The following is a 20,182-nucleotide window of genomic DNA, read 5'->3' as shown; positions in this document are numbered from 1 at the left end:
GCAGACTTATTTTTTGGAGCATGAGATTGAGGATGGAACCCAAGTGATTGTTTGGTCTGGAACTTTGGTTCTAGTTTCTAGATGATGCTAGTGGGACTTCAGAATCGATATATGCTATGGTGCACTATCCCCCTCCTTAGGATTACCACTAGGGTTAACTACCGGTGGCACACAAAGCTTGTGGATGGTTGTGGTGCCCTTATTGAAAGATGTTACTATTCTAACATTGCCTATAGTGGCAAGGTGGATGCAGTGGGAGTCATAGTCAACATTATAGTGAACTTGTTTTTTGATCATGCAACCCAATAGTGACTCCTTGCAAACACTTTGTTCATGAGGTAGCACATAAAAGATGATGGGTAAGCTCTCAGTCTTGAGAGAAACCATTAGTTTGCACTTTTTCGAGAGTGGATAGGATTGCCGCCCAAATGGGCTGAGTTTTGCATTGGTTAGTTGTAATTGGGGTTGACCCATGGTGGTCCAATGATCATATGCTAAGATGTTAGAGTCAGCTCTCTCATCAATTAGCACGTCAAAGGTATATGCCTTCGGAACAATCACTATTATACATAGCTAGGCTAGTGCTACTGCGTCCTCATCCTCATCCTCTATTTTAGTGATGGTCGCAACTCTCACATTCATTGGTGGCTCTATCATTGGAGGTTCATGGAGTGGATGTGACGGAGAGTAATACTTTTTTATATGAATTTTGTTGAAAAAGCCTATGCCCTCCCCATCTAGGGTTTCAAGTTCCACATTGCTTGTTCTACTGATTGCAAACCTTGAAAGGTTCCAATCCCTTGAATTTCATCTTCTGCTTGTGTCTCTTCATGGAGTACAACAAACCTAGGTCTCCTTACTCAAAATCTCATTGTTTGATTTGGTTGTCAATCCAACTCTTGTGTCACACCTTCTTACAGATTAGGGCATGGGTTGCAATGAGACGAGTCTCGATAAGCGTTCTAGCTCTACCAAATGATTTGTCCATACTTCTTTGCCCTCCCATGTCTCCTTGACTACTATTCTCAAGCTCGGAACAAAGAATTCCACTGGTAGAATCACTTCAATTCCATAGGTCAATTTGAATGGGGTTTGTCCTATGGATGTGAGAGCTAGATTTTAGAGCCCATTTTGAAGCAGAAAAGTGGCTTGAGAGGCATAAACAACCAATTTTTCATGCAAAATGAAACAGTTGCGGATTGATGAGCTAGAGTTTTCCTAGATGATGTTCGATGCCATGAACCTAATGCAAGTCTTGGTTCATCAATCAGAGTCTATTTGACCCCCCATTTAATCCTCGTAAGGTTTGGTGTTATAAAGCAGCTATGTGATCTGAGAGCTGAAAAGTGCATAATGGAGGCCAGGTTTACATATTTTAATGTCACAAAGTCGACCTTCTAGTCCCTTTGTGAATCATAGTAGTTCGTTTGGCCCTCCTTTCTTTGGTGAGAAACCACTTATGCCAAGTGTGAACACAAGTGGTTTAGCTTAAGAAATGAAAAGACACAAGATTATGAAATGTGTGTGGGGGGGTGGGACACCGTTTTTTTTTTGTGCCTCCCGAATTGCCATTTTTAAATCAAATTCTAAACGGTGGAGATCAAAGCCAAGGACAAGGCAGCAAGATCTTCAATTTCTTTGCCCTCCATCACAACAAACTAATAAAAGATTGATGCATTGAATGAAGAGATCTGATTTTAGTCTTTCTCTCTACTCTCTCCTCTTGTTATATGATTCTATGGGTTAAGTATGAGAGAGGGGGGTGGGTTGAGATAAAAGATTTAGATCGTGCGATGATGCAGGAGCGCAAAGGATCATAAAGGTTGGAAGGATCATCAACATCTGTTGGGGAGCATCAACAGACCTCCGAAATACATACGTCATAAGGCGCAATTTCATGAATAAGTTGTAGATTTCATCATTCTATGATAAATTTTAATTGGAAATGGTTGTTGGAAATGATTGTATTGGGGTGCTAATGCTCTAATTTATCAGTCATGTCAAGGAAATCAAGAAAAATCAGTCCTATAATAATTTTATGTTAAACACACAAAACCCGTGACTTTGCGGTTTAAAGAAAATTATGGATTTTTTGGGGTCTTGTCATGCATATGCTGTTCCTATGGGTTGAAATATGAGAAAAAAATCATTCTCAGTAAGATCAATTAATCAAAATCTATAAATTAGTAAATATCAGTAATTATCTATAACTAAATAGAAAAAATAGATTTTTCATCTTCAAAAAATAAAGAAAAAGATAAGAATTATGTTTGTGAATGTATGGTAGAGCTGAAGCATGAGAAAGTGGGTTTTTATTGCTTTTGTGAAAGATAAATAGATGAAAAATACAAAACTAATGCATGACTCTTAACGGTAGAAAGAAGGGGGTTGTTGAGTGTTTAAAATAATTTGAATTTTGATGTTTTATGATGCATGGCACATAGGGTTCATTGTTGTCTAATATTAAAAGTGCCTAGTAGCAAGAGAATGCTCGGTACTAGCCCTAAAGCAATGCAACAATCACAAATTAGAAGAAAGACATGAAAAGAATTGTTTTCGCACTTTCATAATATTGATTGTTAATGAATAAACTTGTTTGAGCATGGTAGTCATACACAAGTACATTGCATTCACCATATGGTATCATCATGGGATGCATAGCAATTGTTTGTTATGAGTGATGACCTATGTTGAGAGTGTGAGGTACCCTAAGTTGTCGGGTTAGAGGCTCGGTTCCTTTGGGGATACTTTGTGAGGACTATCTATTATAACTCTTGGATCGATCAATCAAAAGTGGATCTTGTTTAGAATGTGTTCTATGTGTTCATGTCACATCTTGGGGCCAATCCCCGAGGTATAGAAGAGTCGTAGTGGAGCGACAATAATCAGCTGAGGGACGCTTTCTTTGTGCATACTTACATGGTGTATAACACCTATATGTAGGAGTGTAGGGAAGGATATTTGTTGGACTACAAATCATACAAATGCAAAAAGCTTTGTATCGGATGTTAGGGCAGTATACTCCTTAGACGCTCCTAGCCATGAGGCCATGTGGGGTGGTTTGCAGTGAGTAGTAGTGGCCCGACTAGTGCCTTAGAGCTAGTGTTGGGCTTGTTTTAGGTCCGAATAGGTGGTGCATTTACCATGAGATGTTATAAGTGGCAATTTTCAAATCTCGATCAATAGGGATCGGTTTATTAACATATGCCAAAAGGGAGTGAGATAGATCCAAAAGACCATCAAGCCGAGCTTCATAGGCAAGAAAGAGCTTAACGGGCTAAACAGCGTGCTGAAATTATTTGAGATATTCTCTGCAAAGGAATGGTCCAATATCCCTAGGGGGGGTCTTAGTAACCCTAGTTCAACACATAGTCTATCAGGAGGAGGAAATTCTAATAATTGCCCCTTCTAGTTAGTCAACCCACTTTGAGTGGAGTAAAAGTTCCTATCCTGAAAACCCCTTTAGTGAATACAAATCGTCATAGTGCAACCCATTGCAATCCTAGCAAGAATTCCGGACTTGATAGCCTTAGGATTTCCTCTACCCTCTTTTAATGGGTTAGTAGAGGAAGATGCAGACGTTCATATCTATGAATTTCAAAAGTTAATGTTTAACTATCGAATCCAAGATGAAAAACACTTGATGATGTTCTTTAATATGACCCAGAAAGGACGAGCTATAGCATAGTATCATAGCCTAGAGGCTAGAGCCATAACTATGATTGACTTCTTCTTTGCGGCCTTTTGAAGAGAGTTGCCCTTAAAAGGGGAGGTTAGTATTGGCTACCTGTTCTCATGTAACACGTCAAGAACCTCATGAGAATGTCCGTGGGTATGTGAAGAAACTCAATGAAGTATTTTGTAAGTTGCAAACCTATATTCCTATTCCAGATGTTTCTCAGTTGTAATACTTTTTGAATGGGCTAGACTTTAACATTCAAGTGTAGTTGAGTAGTGTTGCTCTTGCCAACATTGATATGACTATTACACAAGCAGAGGAGGTAGAATCGCAATTACAAGCAGTCTATACCTCTAGGGAAAATTGGAATCCGAGTCTAGGTGTTGGAAATACTTTGGCACTGACGAATGGAGGTCAATGGATGCCCATGAGTACTTCTACTGGGAGGAGAAGCATGTTTTCCAATATGCTTATGTTGTTGGCTCCTCCTAGTGGTGTGACCATGTCTATGGCTAGTTAGATGGCTCCACCAAGTGTTGGAGGCCAAACAATAAATCCTAATGTTGTTCCAAGGAATGAACATACAATTTCCAATCAAGTGGTTAGGCCAATGGAACAATAGATAGACAATCATGGCTATGACTCAAGTGCCTTGAACGTCCTTGGCAAAATTAAGGATATGATGAAGCACTATACTGACATGATCACTTAACAATATAGGCAAATAGTTCTGGATGTCAATTTCCTTAAAAAGCAACAAAATTTGATAGGGAGTCGATGCCTTGAAGAGGGTGTCCCCCTTAAGATTCAATTATAAGCGGTGTGGTGGGGCTAGCATTTCTCTAGGAACTGTCCAAATGTTAAATGTGACATATGTGGAAGGTTCAGCCACCTAGCTAGTTCTTGTTGGAGAAAGATTAGCTCTCTCAAGCAAGGAAGTAAATAAGCAGGTTCAGTTAATCATTGAGTGCAAGGAAATAATCTCCAGCAAGATAAGGGACCGAAAGAAATACTACAAAGAGGGAAAGCTATTGTAGAGGAGCTGCCTAGTGGCAGTGGAGTCAGCCTCATTAAAGCTATTTGTGTCAATGGCACTAAAGCTTCTAATATGTGGGTTGTTACAAGAGGTCAAATGGAGTTGGTTTTGGGGTCGATTCCTTATGGCCCTAAACCTGTCAAGGGAAACACTAAGCAATATGATAAGGGAATGCAAGTCCTTAACCTTGATATGGAAGGTGGATCTCTACAAGCCATTACCAAAGCTGGTTCAAAGACCGAAAGAGAGGATGGTCTAGCAAGAAAAGAGAGCTCTTGCTAGCTATCATGAATTATATTTAGCGAGTTCTCTTTCCAAAGTTAAACCAGATGTAATCCTTGTGTAGTTGATTAAGTTGTCTCCAGGAGTACATAAAGAGTTTAAGAAGATCCTTTGCATTAGGTATATCATGGAGCCCTTGGGAATAGCACGAGTAAGTGATGATTGGTTTGAACATGTTGAAAAGAATTGTCTAGGGGTAGCAACATATGTTTATGGAATATTAGTGGATCATGCTAATAATTGTAGACACAAGATCCTCCATCAACATTATGATTTTGGAATTAATGGAGAGGCTGAGGTTAGAAATAAAAAAAGATGCCTCCATGATTCTATGAATGATTGATGATACTCTAAGAAAACCCGAAGGTTGTATTACTAAAGTCCATGTGAACGTTGCCAATGTGGAATGCATTTTGGACTTTAGGGTTATTAGGATTGCAAGGTGGCCTAGTTATCAAGTATTGCTAGGCAGGCCATGGATCTTACAATTGGACTGTTAGGTAGATATACATGCTTGGTCGGTTGATCTTTGGCAAAGGTGCTAGATGTGTAGTAGTAGATGCTTATCTTGAATCCCCTCAAAGTGAGAGAGTTCCTTTATCATCGTAAGAGTTAGACACATGAGATGCTCCATCTGCTACTCAGACATCATCAAGTGACAGATTCAACGAGGGGTCCACTATAGAGGATATTTATCAAGTAACTTTGAATGTGCCAATAGAGGCTCATGAGAGAATAGGAGATGTGGATGTAATTGAGTTAGACCTTGGGATGTTGAATAATTCACGGCCAACCAAATTAAGGTCCATGCTCAGTTTGGAAGAAAGGGAGGATTATGTGTCCTTGATTTAGGAATTCCGTGATATCTTTGCTTGGAGTTTTGATGAGCTGAGAGGCATTCCTCCCACCTAGCTACTCATATGATTCCTTTAAAGGAAGGTAGTTGCCCTATGCGCAAAAAGTAAGGTGTATGCCTTTCGAATTAAGAGACGGAGTATTTGAAGAATTGACAAAACTACTAATAGCTAACAAGATATTTCCGATATAACACATAGAGTGGTGTTCACCAATTGTTATCAAGAATAAGAACAATCAGATTCGGCTTTGCGTAGATTTTAGAGAGCTTAATAAGCAAACGGTTAAGGATAACTATCCGTTAGCATTCATTGATCAGATTTTGGATTAGTTAGTGGGTAGAGAAATCTGTTCATTTATGGATTGGTTTGTTGGATACAACTAGGTGGCTATTGGAGAGGAAGATAAATTGAAAACGATGTTTATCATTGTCTTCAGTACCTTTGCGTATCATGTGATGGTCTTTGGGTTATACAATGCACATGGTTCTTGGCAACGAATACTTGATAAGACTTTTGGTGACATCTCCCCAGAGGAGTTAAAAGTTTTCATTGACGATATGGGGGCATCCACCACAAGGGAAAGACAATTGATCATTTTAAGGAAATGTTTTGGGCATTGTAGAAAGTTGTGCATTGCTCTTAATCTATGGAAGTGTGTCTTTGGGGTGTGGTTATAGTTGCTATGAGTTTGCCACCCACTCCAAAAGAGATACACAACTTTCTGTCTCATCAATGGGATATTATTGGATATTTATCAATGCACTAGCAGAAAGAGCGTTGCCATTGAGGAACTTGTTATCCTTTCACTGTCTGTTTAATTGGAATGAAGCTTATCAGGTATCTTTTGTGGATGTGAAGCAAGAATCAGTGAAAGCACCAATCCTAAAAGGACCTAGAAGAGGTGAAGTTTTCTATATATTTTCAGCAACCACTATGCATAGTATCAGCTACACTAAATTTGGGAAAAGGAATGGCATCGTCCAATTTCCTTTGCTAGTCATAAATTGGGGATATTTGAAGTTAACTATACTTATATAGAGAAATTGTGCCTTGGAATTATTTTTACGACAAAGAAGTTTAGGAACTATATTCTCTATGAGAATGTAGTATTCTTTACGAAGGCGGAAGGACTTAGACTGTTGATGAGCAAGTTGCGCATGCATGACTCTTTAGCAAAGTGCTTAATCACTTTGGAGGAGTTAGATTATGAGATTAAGAGTAAGCCACTGAAGCTGCATAGGGTATTGTGGAATGTCTTGTGGATTTCAAGGAGCCAAAGGAAATTTTGGATGAAGGAGGTGACATTGAATGTCTATTTAAAATTGATACACATTCCACCCCTTCTTGGTATGTAGCTATAACACATTATCTGTCTATAGGGGATTTGGGGATGCTTTATCAAAGTCGAAGAAAAGAAAGATCAAGCTACTTTAGAAACTAGTCTGAAGCTCAAGCAACGATGAAGGATAACGATAAAGAGATGACTAGTTTCATTATAGAGAAAATTGTTTGTCATTTTGGTCCACCTAAGGAGATAGTGTCTGATCGAGGGACACCCTTCTTGAACAAGGTTATCGTAGCCTTGATGGAAGCTTTGAAGATTAAATAGAACAAAACTACCCCGTATAATCCTCAAGAAAATGGTCAAGTTGAGAGTATAAATAAACATCTTGTGGGGATCTTGTACAAGATAGTATTTGAAAGTAAGTGGGATTGGGATAATAAATTGTATGTGGTGGTTTGGGCTTACAATACGACATTCAAGAGAGCTATTGGTCACACCCTGTTTAAGTTTGTGTATGGGGAAGAGTGTGTTTTTCCATTGAAAATAGAGCTACCCATTGTACGTTTTCCTCTTAATCATTTGTTGGGTGAGATAAAAGCATTGGAGGAAAGATATACTTCTCTTGCACATCTTCATGAGATTCGATTATAGGCTTTATTACATCAAGAAGTAAGGAAGAAAATATGAAATCACTTCACGATCTTCGAGCTAAGAAATATAAATTTGTAAAGGGCCAGTTTGGTGTTGTACTATGATACTCGTCGTGAGCTATTCCTACGTAACTTAGAACCCAAATGGGATAGGCCATAGAAATTGTACATTTAGGAAAGAATGGCTCTACAACCCTTTTAGCATATTTGCAGGGGGTAGAGTTTAAGAATAAAGTTACCTTTAATAAGCTAAAGACTTACTACGTGTAAGGGCTGACATTTGGCTTGGTGCCTATGTAAGTCCTTCATAATTCAGCTTTAATTTGCAGTAGGTATCAGGGCGATCGGATAGGAAGAATCATTCCTTATCTTGGGCATTCGTATTTAGAGCAACGTTACCACGAAGGCCGAGTGATTTGCTAGAGTAAAGGTTATCAAGTTATTGAGTGGCAATACGGATCTTTTACGTGGAATATTAAGCCATTGTCAAATGATTTTTACGAGTATTCCTATTGAGTTTAGTGAGAAAGGAGGGATTGTCCCTGTCATACATCCTCTCTCTTGACTTGACTTTGATTATCATAACTACAATTAAGTTGATTAGTATGGCATGGCCTATCACTGAAGACTGGGTCTATACTTTGTATTTTGACATAGCTTCTCGAGGGCCCACTAAACATGCAAGCATTGGTGTGGTCATTAAAGATCCCCAACGTAAATTTATTATGAAAATGAGAGTGTATTTAGAACCCTCTTTTATTAATAATTCGTAAAAATATAAGGCCTTGATTATGGAGTTGAATGTAGCCCGACGTGTTGGTATCCATCGATTATTGGTGAAAGGTGACTCGCAGTTAGTGATCAATTAGTTGAATGCGACCTATAGTGTGTAGGATCCCATCCTACGGATGTATTGTCATGTAGCCTTGGATATGTTGCATATTTTTGAGACGGTGACTTATCAGCTAGTTCCTCGATGGTGGAATCCTTTGCACATTCCTTGGCTAGTTATGCTTTTGTTGAAGATGTCTTTTTCAATTGTAGTCTAGGGGAGCTCTTACAATTACCTTCTAACATTAGCCCTTGACTACTTTGGGGTCTTCTTACTGACACGTCCTACTTTGATCAATGATGGCTTGTTTGGGTTATGAGTCAGGTCGCAATTAAGCACATTCCTATTCTGTCATGGATGCATAGGATTGTTTATCGTCATATTTGTCACAAACCCCTTTCTATTTACGCTGGGGGTTTAGCGAATAACCTAATGCATTTAGTATAGGACCTTAGGAGCCCTTATCATTGGCCGATGGTCTTGTGCTTTAGTTGAGTTATGTTAGGACCAAGGGTTTGTTTTGGCATTATGCTGTTGAATGGTCATTTTGTGGATTATCTCGTTAGGCAAAGAGGGCTAGTTTGTTGGTTGTGAAATGTTATATTCTTTTAGGCCAAGAGGGCCATGTGTCTGTTTGGTGTGGGCATAGTTAATGGTTTTTTACTTTAGTGATTGCATCAGACATGTTGGATAAGGTACTTGGAGGGAGCCTTTACTTTGCAAAAGCTTACTTTTCTTTTTTGTTATATGTGTTTATGTACTTGGGGAGGATTGTTCTTTGGTTGGGTAGTACTGACAATCAAGGCATAAAGTCCTAGGGTTATGTTAGGTATATCTGAGGGAGGTTTAAGTAGTTGCCACCTCCTATCAAGACATTGTTAGGCATTAAAGATCTGTTTTAGAAGGCTGCCTTAGTGACCCTGTTCTACTAGTCTACTAGGCAGTTGTTCTAAGAGTCCCTGCTAGTGTTAGGCAATTAGAAGTTCTAAGAGTCCCTGCTAGTGTTAGGTAATTAGAAGCCTACCGAATTAGAAGGAAGAGAAAGTTCTGAATATATCTAAGAATAAAAATACCGAGGTGTGTAAAAAGAGGTTGAGATTATAACCCATGGAAAATACAAGAAATAAAAATCTTATGAGCAGTTGATTGTCGGCTTGCAAAGGCTTGGTAGGTTCTTGGGACGAGTCAACCGGGGGCAATGCCTTGTCTTCTTAGGGGTAGCAGCTAGCCAAAATAAAGAAATACGAAAGATTGGAGAAAAGACAAAAGTGAGTGGAACAGAAAAGGATTGTCGCCTTGCAAGAGCTTGGTAGGTTCTTGGGTATTGAGTCATGATCTGAGGTCCATGCTCTATTCTTCTTTGCTCACTATGTTTAGCTCCCTCCTTTTACATGCATGAGTATGGAAACTTGAAGGAAAAATATTCTCAAATGAAAATAGATGGTACTGGGGCTATATGAGTCCTTTCCAAGTAAGAGTTCCTAGTCCAGTTATCCTAAGCTAGGTAGATAGTTCAAACCACCACTATCATGACCTCTTTGATGGTCCTTTTTTAGCCAGTCTGTGGTGTTGGAGCAGTTGGTTAGTGACTTGCTCAAGATTTCTAGTAGATTATGCTGTGTCTATCCCTTGAGGAGTTTCATGCCTTGATTTTGTCAGGGGGTAGGGTGAGAGCTATTCTCGTGCTGTGTTGAGTCTATTTTTTGTGGCAACTTGATGCTTTTTATGGTTATTATTTGTGTAGATCAATTTGTGGGATTCGACGGGTGGAGTTGCCTTATCTCATGGGCCAATGAGAGCTAGATTTTAGAGCCCATTTTGAAGCAAAAAATGGCCCGAGAGGTGTAAAAGACCAATTTTTATGCAAAATGAAATGGTTGTAGATCGATGAGCAAGAGTTTTCCTAGATGGGGTTCAATGCCAAGAACCCAACGCAAGTCTTGGTTTGTCAATCGGATTTTGTTTGACCCCCCATTTAATCCTGGCAAGGTTTGAAATTATAAAGTAGCTATGTGATCCAGGAGGTGAAAAGTGCATGACGAAGGCCAAGCTTATAGATTTCGACGTCACAAAGCTGGTCATGTAGTCCATTCGTGAATCGAAGTTCGTTCGGCGAGAAACCACTTATGCCAAGTGTGAATAGAAGTTAATGAACTAGTGTTTTGGTTAAAGCTTAACAAGCTTGGTTTAACTCAAGAAATGAAAAGACACAAGATTATGGAATGTGGGCGGGGAGGGGGGGGAGATGTCATTTTTTTGGGTGCTTCCCAAATTGCCATTTTTAGATCAATTTCTAACCGGTGGAGATCAAATGCAAGGACAATGCAGCAATATCTTTAATTTCTTCGCCCTCCATCACGACAAACTAATTAGAAATTGATGCATTGAATGAATAGATTTGATTTTAGTATTTCTCTCTCCTCTCTCCTCTTATTGTATGTTTCTATGGGTTAATGTGTCTGAGAGAAGGGGGTGGGCTGAGATAAAAGATTTTGATAGTGCGATGATGTGGAAGAAAAAAGGAGCATAAATCAAGGTTGGAAGGATTGTCATAGTAGCGACTGTTGGGGAGCATCAGAGCGGGCCTCCAAGTTGGAAATATGTTCGTCATAAGGTGCGATTTCATGAGTAAGTCATAGATTTCATCTTTTTATGTTAAATTTTAATCGAAAATGGTTGTTGTTGGAAATGATTGTATTGGGGTACCAATGCTCTGATTTGTCAACCATGTTAAATAAATCAATAAAAAACAGTCATATAATAATTTTATGCTAAACACACAAAACCCGTGACTTTGGAATTTAAGAAAAATTATGCATGTTTTGGGGTTTTGTATGCGTATGCTATTCTTATGGGTTGAAATATGAGAAGAAAATCATTATCAGTAAGATCAATCAATCTAAATCTACAAATCAGTAAATATTAGTAATTATCTATAAATAAATAGAAAAAATAAAATAAAATAAAAAATATAGCTTTTCTATCCGAAAAATAAGAAACAAATAAGATTTATGTTTATGAATGTATGGTAGAGCTAAAGTATGAGGTTTAGCCCCATTTTAGCTCTATCTCTATGTTAAAGTGGATTTTTATTGCTTTTGTGAAAGATAAATACATGAAAAATATGCAACGAATGCATAACTCTAAGTGATAGGGAGAGGGGGGCTATTGAGTGTTTAAAATATGCTAAATTTTGATGTTTTATAATGCATGGCACATAGGGTTTACTGTTGTCTAAAATTAAAAGGGCCTAGTAGCACGAGAATGCTTTGGTACTCGCCTTAAAGCGACACAACGATCATGGATTAGAAGAAAGACATGGAAAGAATTGTTTTCGCACTTTCACAATGTTGATTGTTAATGAATAAACTTGTTTGAGCACGATAGTCATACAATTGCATTGCACACACCATATAGTATCATCCTGGGATGCATAGCAATTGTTTGTTATGAGGGATGACCTACATTGAGAGTGTGAGGTACCCTAAGCTATAGGGTTAGAAGCTTGGTTCCTTGGGAGATACTCAATGAGGACTATCTATTATCTCCTAGATCGATTAATCAAAAGAGTAGAGCTTGTTTCAAATGTGTTCTATGTGTTCAAGGTGCATCTTCTTGAGGCCAATCCCCAAGGTGTAGAAGAGCCATTCTGGAGCCACGGTAATCACCCAAGGGGCGCTCCCTTTGTGTATACTTATGTGATGTATAATACCGATATGTTTAGGGACTCCCTTTGAGTAGTGTGGGAAGGATATCCATTGGACTACAAATCATACAAATGCAAAAGATTTGTATCGTAGGTTAGGGTAGTATACACCTTAGACACTCCTGGCCACGAGGCTGTGTGGGGTGGTTTGCGTTGAGTAGTAGAGGCCCGACTAGTGCCTTAGAGCCAGTTTTGGGCATGTTTTAGGTCCCCAAAGCCCATTTTGTAGGCCATCCTATATGCCCATAAAGCTACCATGAGCTTATTGTCCCAATTTTCATTGCGTGAAGTAGAGACTACCTTTGTTAGAACACTCACTAAGATCTTATTTGTGGATTCAACTTGGTGAATATCTTGAGGACAATATGGTGAGGATTTGCTGTGGATTATTAAGATGGTGCATAATAAGTAAACAATCACTTCATTGATGAAGTGTGTGCCTTGCTCACTAACCAACTCTATGGGACAACCAAACCATGAGATTACCTACTCCGAAAGGAACTTGGCCGTGGTCCTAACATCATTTTGCGAGTTGCTTGAGCTTTAGCCCACTTGGTGAGATAGTCTATAGCAACAATGATGTACTTGACTTGTGAATATTGTGGCGCAGGCACTACAAGATATAGGCCTCATACTGACGTTCAAAGTGATGAAAATGTTCACAAAAAAAATTGCCCCCATCATCGCCAAACACATTGGTATTAGTGATGCCATAGAACCATCGCTATTAGCCTCGGTATTGGCATAAAATGCGAGACCAATAGTGATGCCAATAGCGATGCTTTGCAACACAAAACACGACGCTAACAATGATGCATGCAGTAAATTTGCGACGCTAATAGTGATGGTTACATAGAATATATTTTTTGGATGGTAGGGCAGCTGCTGCCCTGTCACATATAGTACTATATGCTATATTTGGGCCATACAAAAGAGTTACAATAAAGTGTACAATGCTCGTCAAAATGAAGGTAAAGTGTATTTGAATCCCTAAACTGATACATAAAATAAATACAAGATCACATAATGAAAATGCTCATGGAATCATGGCAAGATACAAAGGATGATAATAACATAGTGCATAGAAAATGCATAAATCACATGACCAAAAAAGAAGAGAATGTGCACTCCACCGATGCAAGCGCGAGCTATAGATCATCGCCATCTGAAAGCTCATCTCGCCCCCGCAGAGGGGCATCGAATGAACTCTGCAAAAAAAGAAACAACTACACATTAGTCCACCATACAATAATGCATTTTAATTAAAATTAGTAACTACGGATGAGAAATATGAGTGACTTATTGGGCCGCCGTGTGCATACAATCTATCGTTCAATGTAGTGAGACCATGTATCTCTGCATATCGAGTCTCTAGGTCGATGTGGGATTGCGGTTTGTAATGGAGTGCTGCAAAGAAAACAAAATACATTAGAAACACGATTGTCTATATAAGCGATATTACAAAAAAATAAGCGAGAAGAATAAAAGAAAAACTTACAAAGTCCTCCAGATACGTCCTATGGCCTTGACTCTCAAGATGATGGACCACTTCTACCTCTAGTCATGTCCTTGTTGCCTCGCGCTTGCTGTCTTTAACGCTCGAGAGAATCTGTAGCCTCCTCCTTGAGTTGGCGCAAGTCATTTGCGTCTAGCCGCTCAAGCTTTGAGGACCCACTCTTAAGTGCCTTGTGTGTGTCCGATCATCTGTGTGACATGTATGCATGCATGCACTCCATCATCCAGCCTCTAAAAAACCTATTTGCTGTGGTGGGCACTAGAAACTCCTCATATAAGGATGCTACTATGTAGTCCTTGCTCCCCTCCAATATATTCTTTAAATGATCCAAGACGTTGTGCCAAAAAACTTATTGGCATAACTCTCTCATACGAGCCATCACCCTTCTCCCCTCATCATTCATGATGACGGGTCCTGTCCTATCATCTACAAGGTATCCATACCCCTTTGGGGTATGTCTAAGATGTGTCCTCTGCCACCTAATGAGTGCAATCTTGGGCATATCCAGGAGACCCCTGTACATCTCATGTACCCACGAGGGTGATATCTCTTGGAATAGCACCCATAAGGGTACTACCTACAGACGGTTGAGCAAAAACTGGAGTGATTGGAGTAGATATCCCCACAAGTGTGACAAATTCCATAGGTGACACAACTCCAGCAGAATGACGAGACGAAGATATTGTGTCGGTATCTCTACAATAACCACATGAGCCACCCTCTCTCAAACCTATGCGAGAGCGAGGAGTAGCATCTGTATCTTAAGCTGACCGCGGGCTCACCATATCCATGTCTTTGTAGCATCCCTCAGAATCACTCCCTCCGTTGGGCCCAAGTCTGGAGCGTCACCCTCGTCTACTAGAAACTAAAGCATCAGACATGCCAAAATAGATCTAACGGAATGGCCTAATGGTGTCCGAGACAGTCATATCTCTGAATTGAACCATTTGATTTGGAGACATACATGTGAAGATCTCATCTAGCTCCTCGTCACTTATCCCTTGACTCATTGTGTGGATGCAAATATCCAAAAAGGTCACATGCATAGACAAAAATTAATGTTAGCATAATCAATATAAATCAAGCAAAGCACTGTAATATAAATCAAAGAAAAGTGATCTTACTTAAAATTCATATTCTAGAGTACCCTTATAAGCGATTCATTAATGAATTGAGTAGGTGGATGCTCCAAGTATGACGTACCCTATGGTCCCATACCAATCTCTTGATACAACTTTCCATACACTGGAAGGTCAATTGAAAGGTCACCACAAAAGGATGAGTCCACCTCGTTCTCAAAGAATTCTTGGTCTCCTGTCTTTCCATCATTGTTACCAATTCTACCTCCTCTACAAGCTCCAAGCTTTGGGCGGCCTCCACCCCTTGCAATTTCAACCCCTCTATCTACACAATGTTCTCATCTACACTAGGAAAATTGCTTTCATCATATACTCTTGCACTTCAGAGAGTTGATGGACCATCGAGGTTGTTGGGGGTTTGGATAGAAAATTACATGTTCAAAATCATGTACAAGAGAGATTTAACATTTGTGACATATATCATGTTGTAATAAAATTAAAAAAAACATGAGTTCATACACGTGTTAACAATGGGCCAGAAATACAAACGTGTCGCATAAATTCGTCCATCTTTTTTCGAAATCTATTTCGAGAAATCTAGATGGACCTCGTCGGCGAACAGTTGCCCCGTACCACTTTGAACCTGTCAAGATTGTGGGAGAGAAGGAAGGAGTCTCACTTGTAGCTTTCTTGCTTGCACAATGGGGGAATACACACAAAGGTGGAGGCTGAAAACAGTTTTCCTCTTCTTAGTTGTGTAAGCCAAAAGAACTCAAGTACAAAGAAATAGAAGAACCCTAGATATGGGTCTCAAAACCAAACTCAACTAACTAAGGTGGCATACTAACTGAGCCACGAACTAGAGTAGATAAGGATAGCTATCATGTAGCTATTATTCATGGGCGGTGTACCAACCGCGTCTGCAACTGACAAGTCGGTGACATAAATACACAACGGTCACCCTCGCGTATTATGAGTGGAGCTCGATATCTCAACACTCCCCCTTGAGCTCAATCCCAATTCCTGCACACCAAGTAGGTCTCTGAACTTACTCAGCTTTTCTGCGCCCAATGCCTTCGTGAATATGTCAGCTACCTGATCCTCTGTGCTGACATAAACTAGATCAATAAGACCTAGTAAAACCCTCTCTCGCACATAGTGATAATGCACCTCAATGTGCTTTGTTCTAGCATGATAGACTGGGTTATTTGCCAAGTGTATACTACTCATGTTGTCACAATAAATGACAACTGGTCCATCTGTAGACTGATGCATATCATAAAGTAGCTTATGCAACCAAGCTACCTCACATGCAGCCATTGCTGCACCCTTGTACTCAGCCTCTGTGCTCGACAAGGCAACTGTAGGCTGTTTCTTGCTGCTCCAAGTGACTACAGCACTCCCAAAAGAGAACACATATCCACTGGTAGATCGTCTATCAGAAATACTACCAGCCCAATCAGCATCAGTGTATCCATGCAACTGTATCTGAACCCCAGTCTCATAAAATAGTCCATACTGCAATGTGGACTTCACATACCTGAGTATGCGTCTAGCCGCATCCAAATGTGGTTTCCTTGGAGCCTGCATAAACTGACTTACCAATCCAACAACATAGCTCAAATCTGGCCTGGTAATAGTCATATAAATCAAACTTCCTACTATGCGTCTGTACATAGTAGGGTCTTCTAGAAGCTCACCTGTATCTGTACTCAGCTTCACATTTTGCTCCAAAGGAACTGAAATAGGCTTACAGCCTGTCATCCCATATTTGGACAGCATGTCCAATTCATACTGCCTCTGCAAGAGCTGTATCCCACTTGGTGATCTAATCACCTCAATGCCCAAGAAATAACACAGCTCTCCCAAATCCTTCATCTCAAACTTCTGCTTCAATAGCATTTTCACATGAAGGATATCTTCATCAGTGTCATCTGTCATAATCAAATCATCAACATAAATGACAAGTAGCATAATACCTTTCTCTGTTTTTCTCACATAAAGTGAGAAATCTGCCTTGGAAATCTGAAAGCCAATAGTGACAAGATACTGTCCTATCTTGTCAGACCATGCTCTAGGTGCTTGCTTCAAGCCATACAAGGCTTTCTTCAACCTGCAAACAAACTCAGGATGAACAGCATGCACATAACCTGGTGGCTGCTCCATATAGACCTCTTCTTGCAAATCACCATGAAAGAAGGCATTCTTTACATCCATCTGATGTAAAGACCATCCCTTTGATGCAGCCATAGCAATGACTGCTCTTACAGTTGCCATCCTTGCAACTGGACTGAATGCTTCTTCATAGTCAATGCCATATATTTGTGCATACCCCTTGACTACTAATCTTGCCTTGTATCTGTTCACAGAACCATCTGCATTGTGCTTCACCTTATAAACCCACTTACAGCCAATTGCATTCTTACCTTTAGGCAAAGGTACTAACTCCCATGTAGCATTTGCTTCCAAGGCATCCATTTCTTCATCCATGGCTTTCTCCCATTTTTCTTTTCCCATGGCTTGCTCAAAAGATGTGGGTTCTGGTTCCTGTATCACTTTGACCATATATGCATAGTGAATGGCTGTAAATCCATCATATTTCAGCCTATCCACAGGATACCTAGCTCTCGTAGACCTGCGCAAAGTAGGTTCACTCCCAGGTGCTCTCAAAACATCCCTGGTCTTCCTTACTCCAGGTGTAACAATAGAAGGAATACCCAACTCATCATCAATGCTCTGTTCTGAGCCACTGGATTCACCATCCACATAAGAGTGACCTGCATTCACATCAAACATGGGCTGATCAACCTTCTCTTTTCCTTTTCGTGATACCTGCATACCACTATCTGCATTGCTTTGAGAAGATTCTCCTGATCTCAATCTGCCTGTCCATGGCGAAGAATGTGAACCACTGCTAGAGGACACTCCAGGTCCACTAATATTTTGTGACTGCTGCTGTGAATTCTGTGCAGCATTACCATTTTGTGCATCTACATCATCAATCACATTTATTGGTTTATACCAACTACTCATCTCATAAAAAACAACATCTCTGCTCACTGTAAACTTACGAGTAGAAGGGGTATAGCATCTATACCCTTTTTGCTGCAGAGAGTAACCAATAAAGATGCACTTCTCAGCTTTTGGATCCAACTTGGATCTCAGCTCATCTGGCACATGTACATAGGCAATGCAACCAAAAATTTTCAAATGAGAAATATCTGGTTTCCTACCAGTATACCTCTCCTCTGGAGTCATTCCATGTATTGCTGCAGTGGGAGTCCTGTTCATTATGTAGACTGCTGTAGCAACTGCTTCAGCCCAATAAAAATATGGCAAGTCTTTTTCATTGAGCATGGCACGAGATACCTCTCCAATATGCCTGTTTTTCCTTTCTGCAATTCCATTTTGTTGTGGGGTATAACTGCATGAATATTGCTGCTTTATGCCATGCTCCTGCAAGAACTTTGCAAACTCATTTGAGAGGTACTCTCCCCCTCCATCTGACCTTAGGCATTTTATTTGCAGACCTGTTTCTTTTTCAGCCATAGCTTTAAGGGTTTTAAAATGCCCAAAAACTTCACTTTTCTTTTTCATAAAATACACCCAAACTTTTCTCCTATAGTCATCAATAAAAGTGACAAAATAATGACAGCCTCCAAGAGATGCAGCTTTAGTAGTCCACACATCAGAGTGGATTAATTCCAATGGCTTCTCACTCTCTTGAACATGTCTAGGAAATGGTTTCCTTTCCTGTTTTCCAAACTGACAGGCTTCACATACCTTATGCATTTCTGTAACCTTGAATTTTGGCAATCCTGCAACAATATTTTGGGCCTGCATTGATTTAAGTCGCTGTACATTAACATGACCAATGCGTTTATGCCAGATATCAATATCTGCAACTACACCGGTCCCATGTGCAAACATTGCTGCACTCAATTCAGACATGTCTGCATCCAACGTAAACATTCTGCCCTTCTTCTTTCCTTTTGCTATCAAGCGACCTTTATTTTTCATATCCTCAAGAAAGCATCCATGAGGATTAAATCTGACCTGCAAGCCCTCCTCAACCATTTGACCGACAGAAACCAGATTCTTGGTGATATTCGGGACATGAAATACATCGGACAGGTATTTCTTTTTCCCATCCTGCATAGACAAGGGAATTTTTCCAATCTGCACAATAGGATGTGCAGTATCATCACCAGTCTCCACAAATCCTGGTTTTTCCATTTTCCTTGCATCCTCCATCCATTCTGCATGACCTGTCATGTGGTTTGATGCACCTGAGTCAACATACCATACATCATTGCTTTCTTCTGCACTTGTCACAGAATTGTTCATGTGCTGCACCATGAACAAATGCTCATTTTTGTCATCACCCTGTCTGCTAGAAGATGCATAATTTTCTTGTTGCAGTTTTCCATTCATGATGTCATTCTGCTTTTTATAGCAGTCTTTAGCCATATGACCCATTTTACCACAGTAGTAGCATTCAACATTACTGTTTGCATTTTGACCTCTTTGCCATCCACCACGACCTCTTTGGCTCCCCCTGCCTCTAGAGTTACCACGTCCTCCTCCATAGGACTGGTTTTCTTGAGTTTGCTGCATATTCTGATTTCTACCACGGCCTCCAAATCGGCCTCCTCTACCTCTGCCTCTACCTCTTCCAGCATTTGAGTAGAAGACAGCTTCTTTTGAAGTTCCTCCTGAAGAAGATGCACCACCATTTCTCTGTTCCTCAGAAATTAGAAGATCAATCAACTCCTCAAAATCAGGAAATCTTTCACGAATTGAAATGGATGTCCGAAACTGTGCATAATCCTTTCCTAGACCATTCAAGGTCACAGAAACTAAATCATCATCTTCCATTGGTGACCCAATGGAAGCAAGCGCATCTGCAATCTTCTTCACCTTCATGTGGTAGTCGTTGATGCTCATATTTTCTCTTTGCACATTGTGCAACTCTTGCTTGAGCTGCATTTTCCTGGCTTGCGTATTTGTGCTATACATTTTTGACAAAGTATCCCATGCCTCCTTTGGCGTACTTGCATCCTGAATATGCACAATCATAGAGTCTGAAATGCTGATAGACAGCCAATACATAACTTTCCTGGCTCTCTCATGCCATGCTTTAAATGCCTGCATTTGCTGTTGATTGGGAACATCAGGAAGAACTGGTTCTTCTTCATTTCCTGCAACAAATTCCCAATATCCTTTTCCCATAAGGAAATTCGTCATTCTAAACTTCCAT

This window comes from Lygodium microphyllum, chromosome 25, assembly GCF_053477565.2.
Source record: "Lygodium microphyllum isolate KBCC chromosome 25, Lygodium_microphyllum_v1.1.10, whole genome shotgun sequence".
Classification (NCBI taxonomy): domain Eukaryota; kingdom Viridiplantae; phylum Streptophyta; class Polypodiopsida; order Schizaeales; family Lygodiaceae; genus Lygodium; species Lygodium microphyllum.
The sequence above is the reverse complement of the archived record's forward strand: the minus strand, read 5'-3'. Positions refer to the sequence as shown.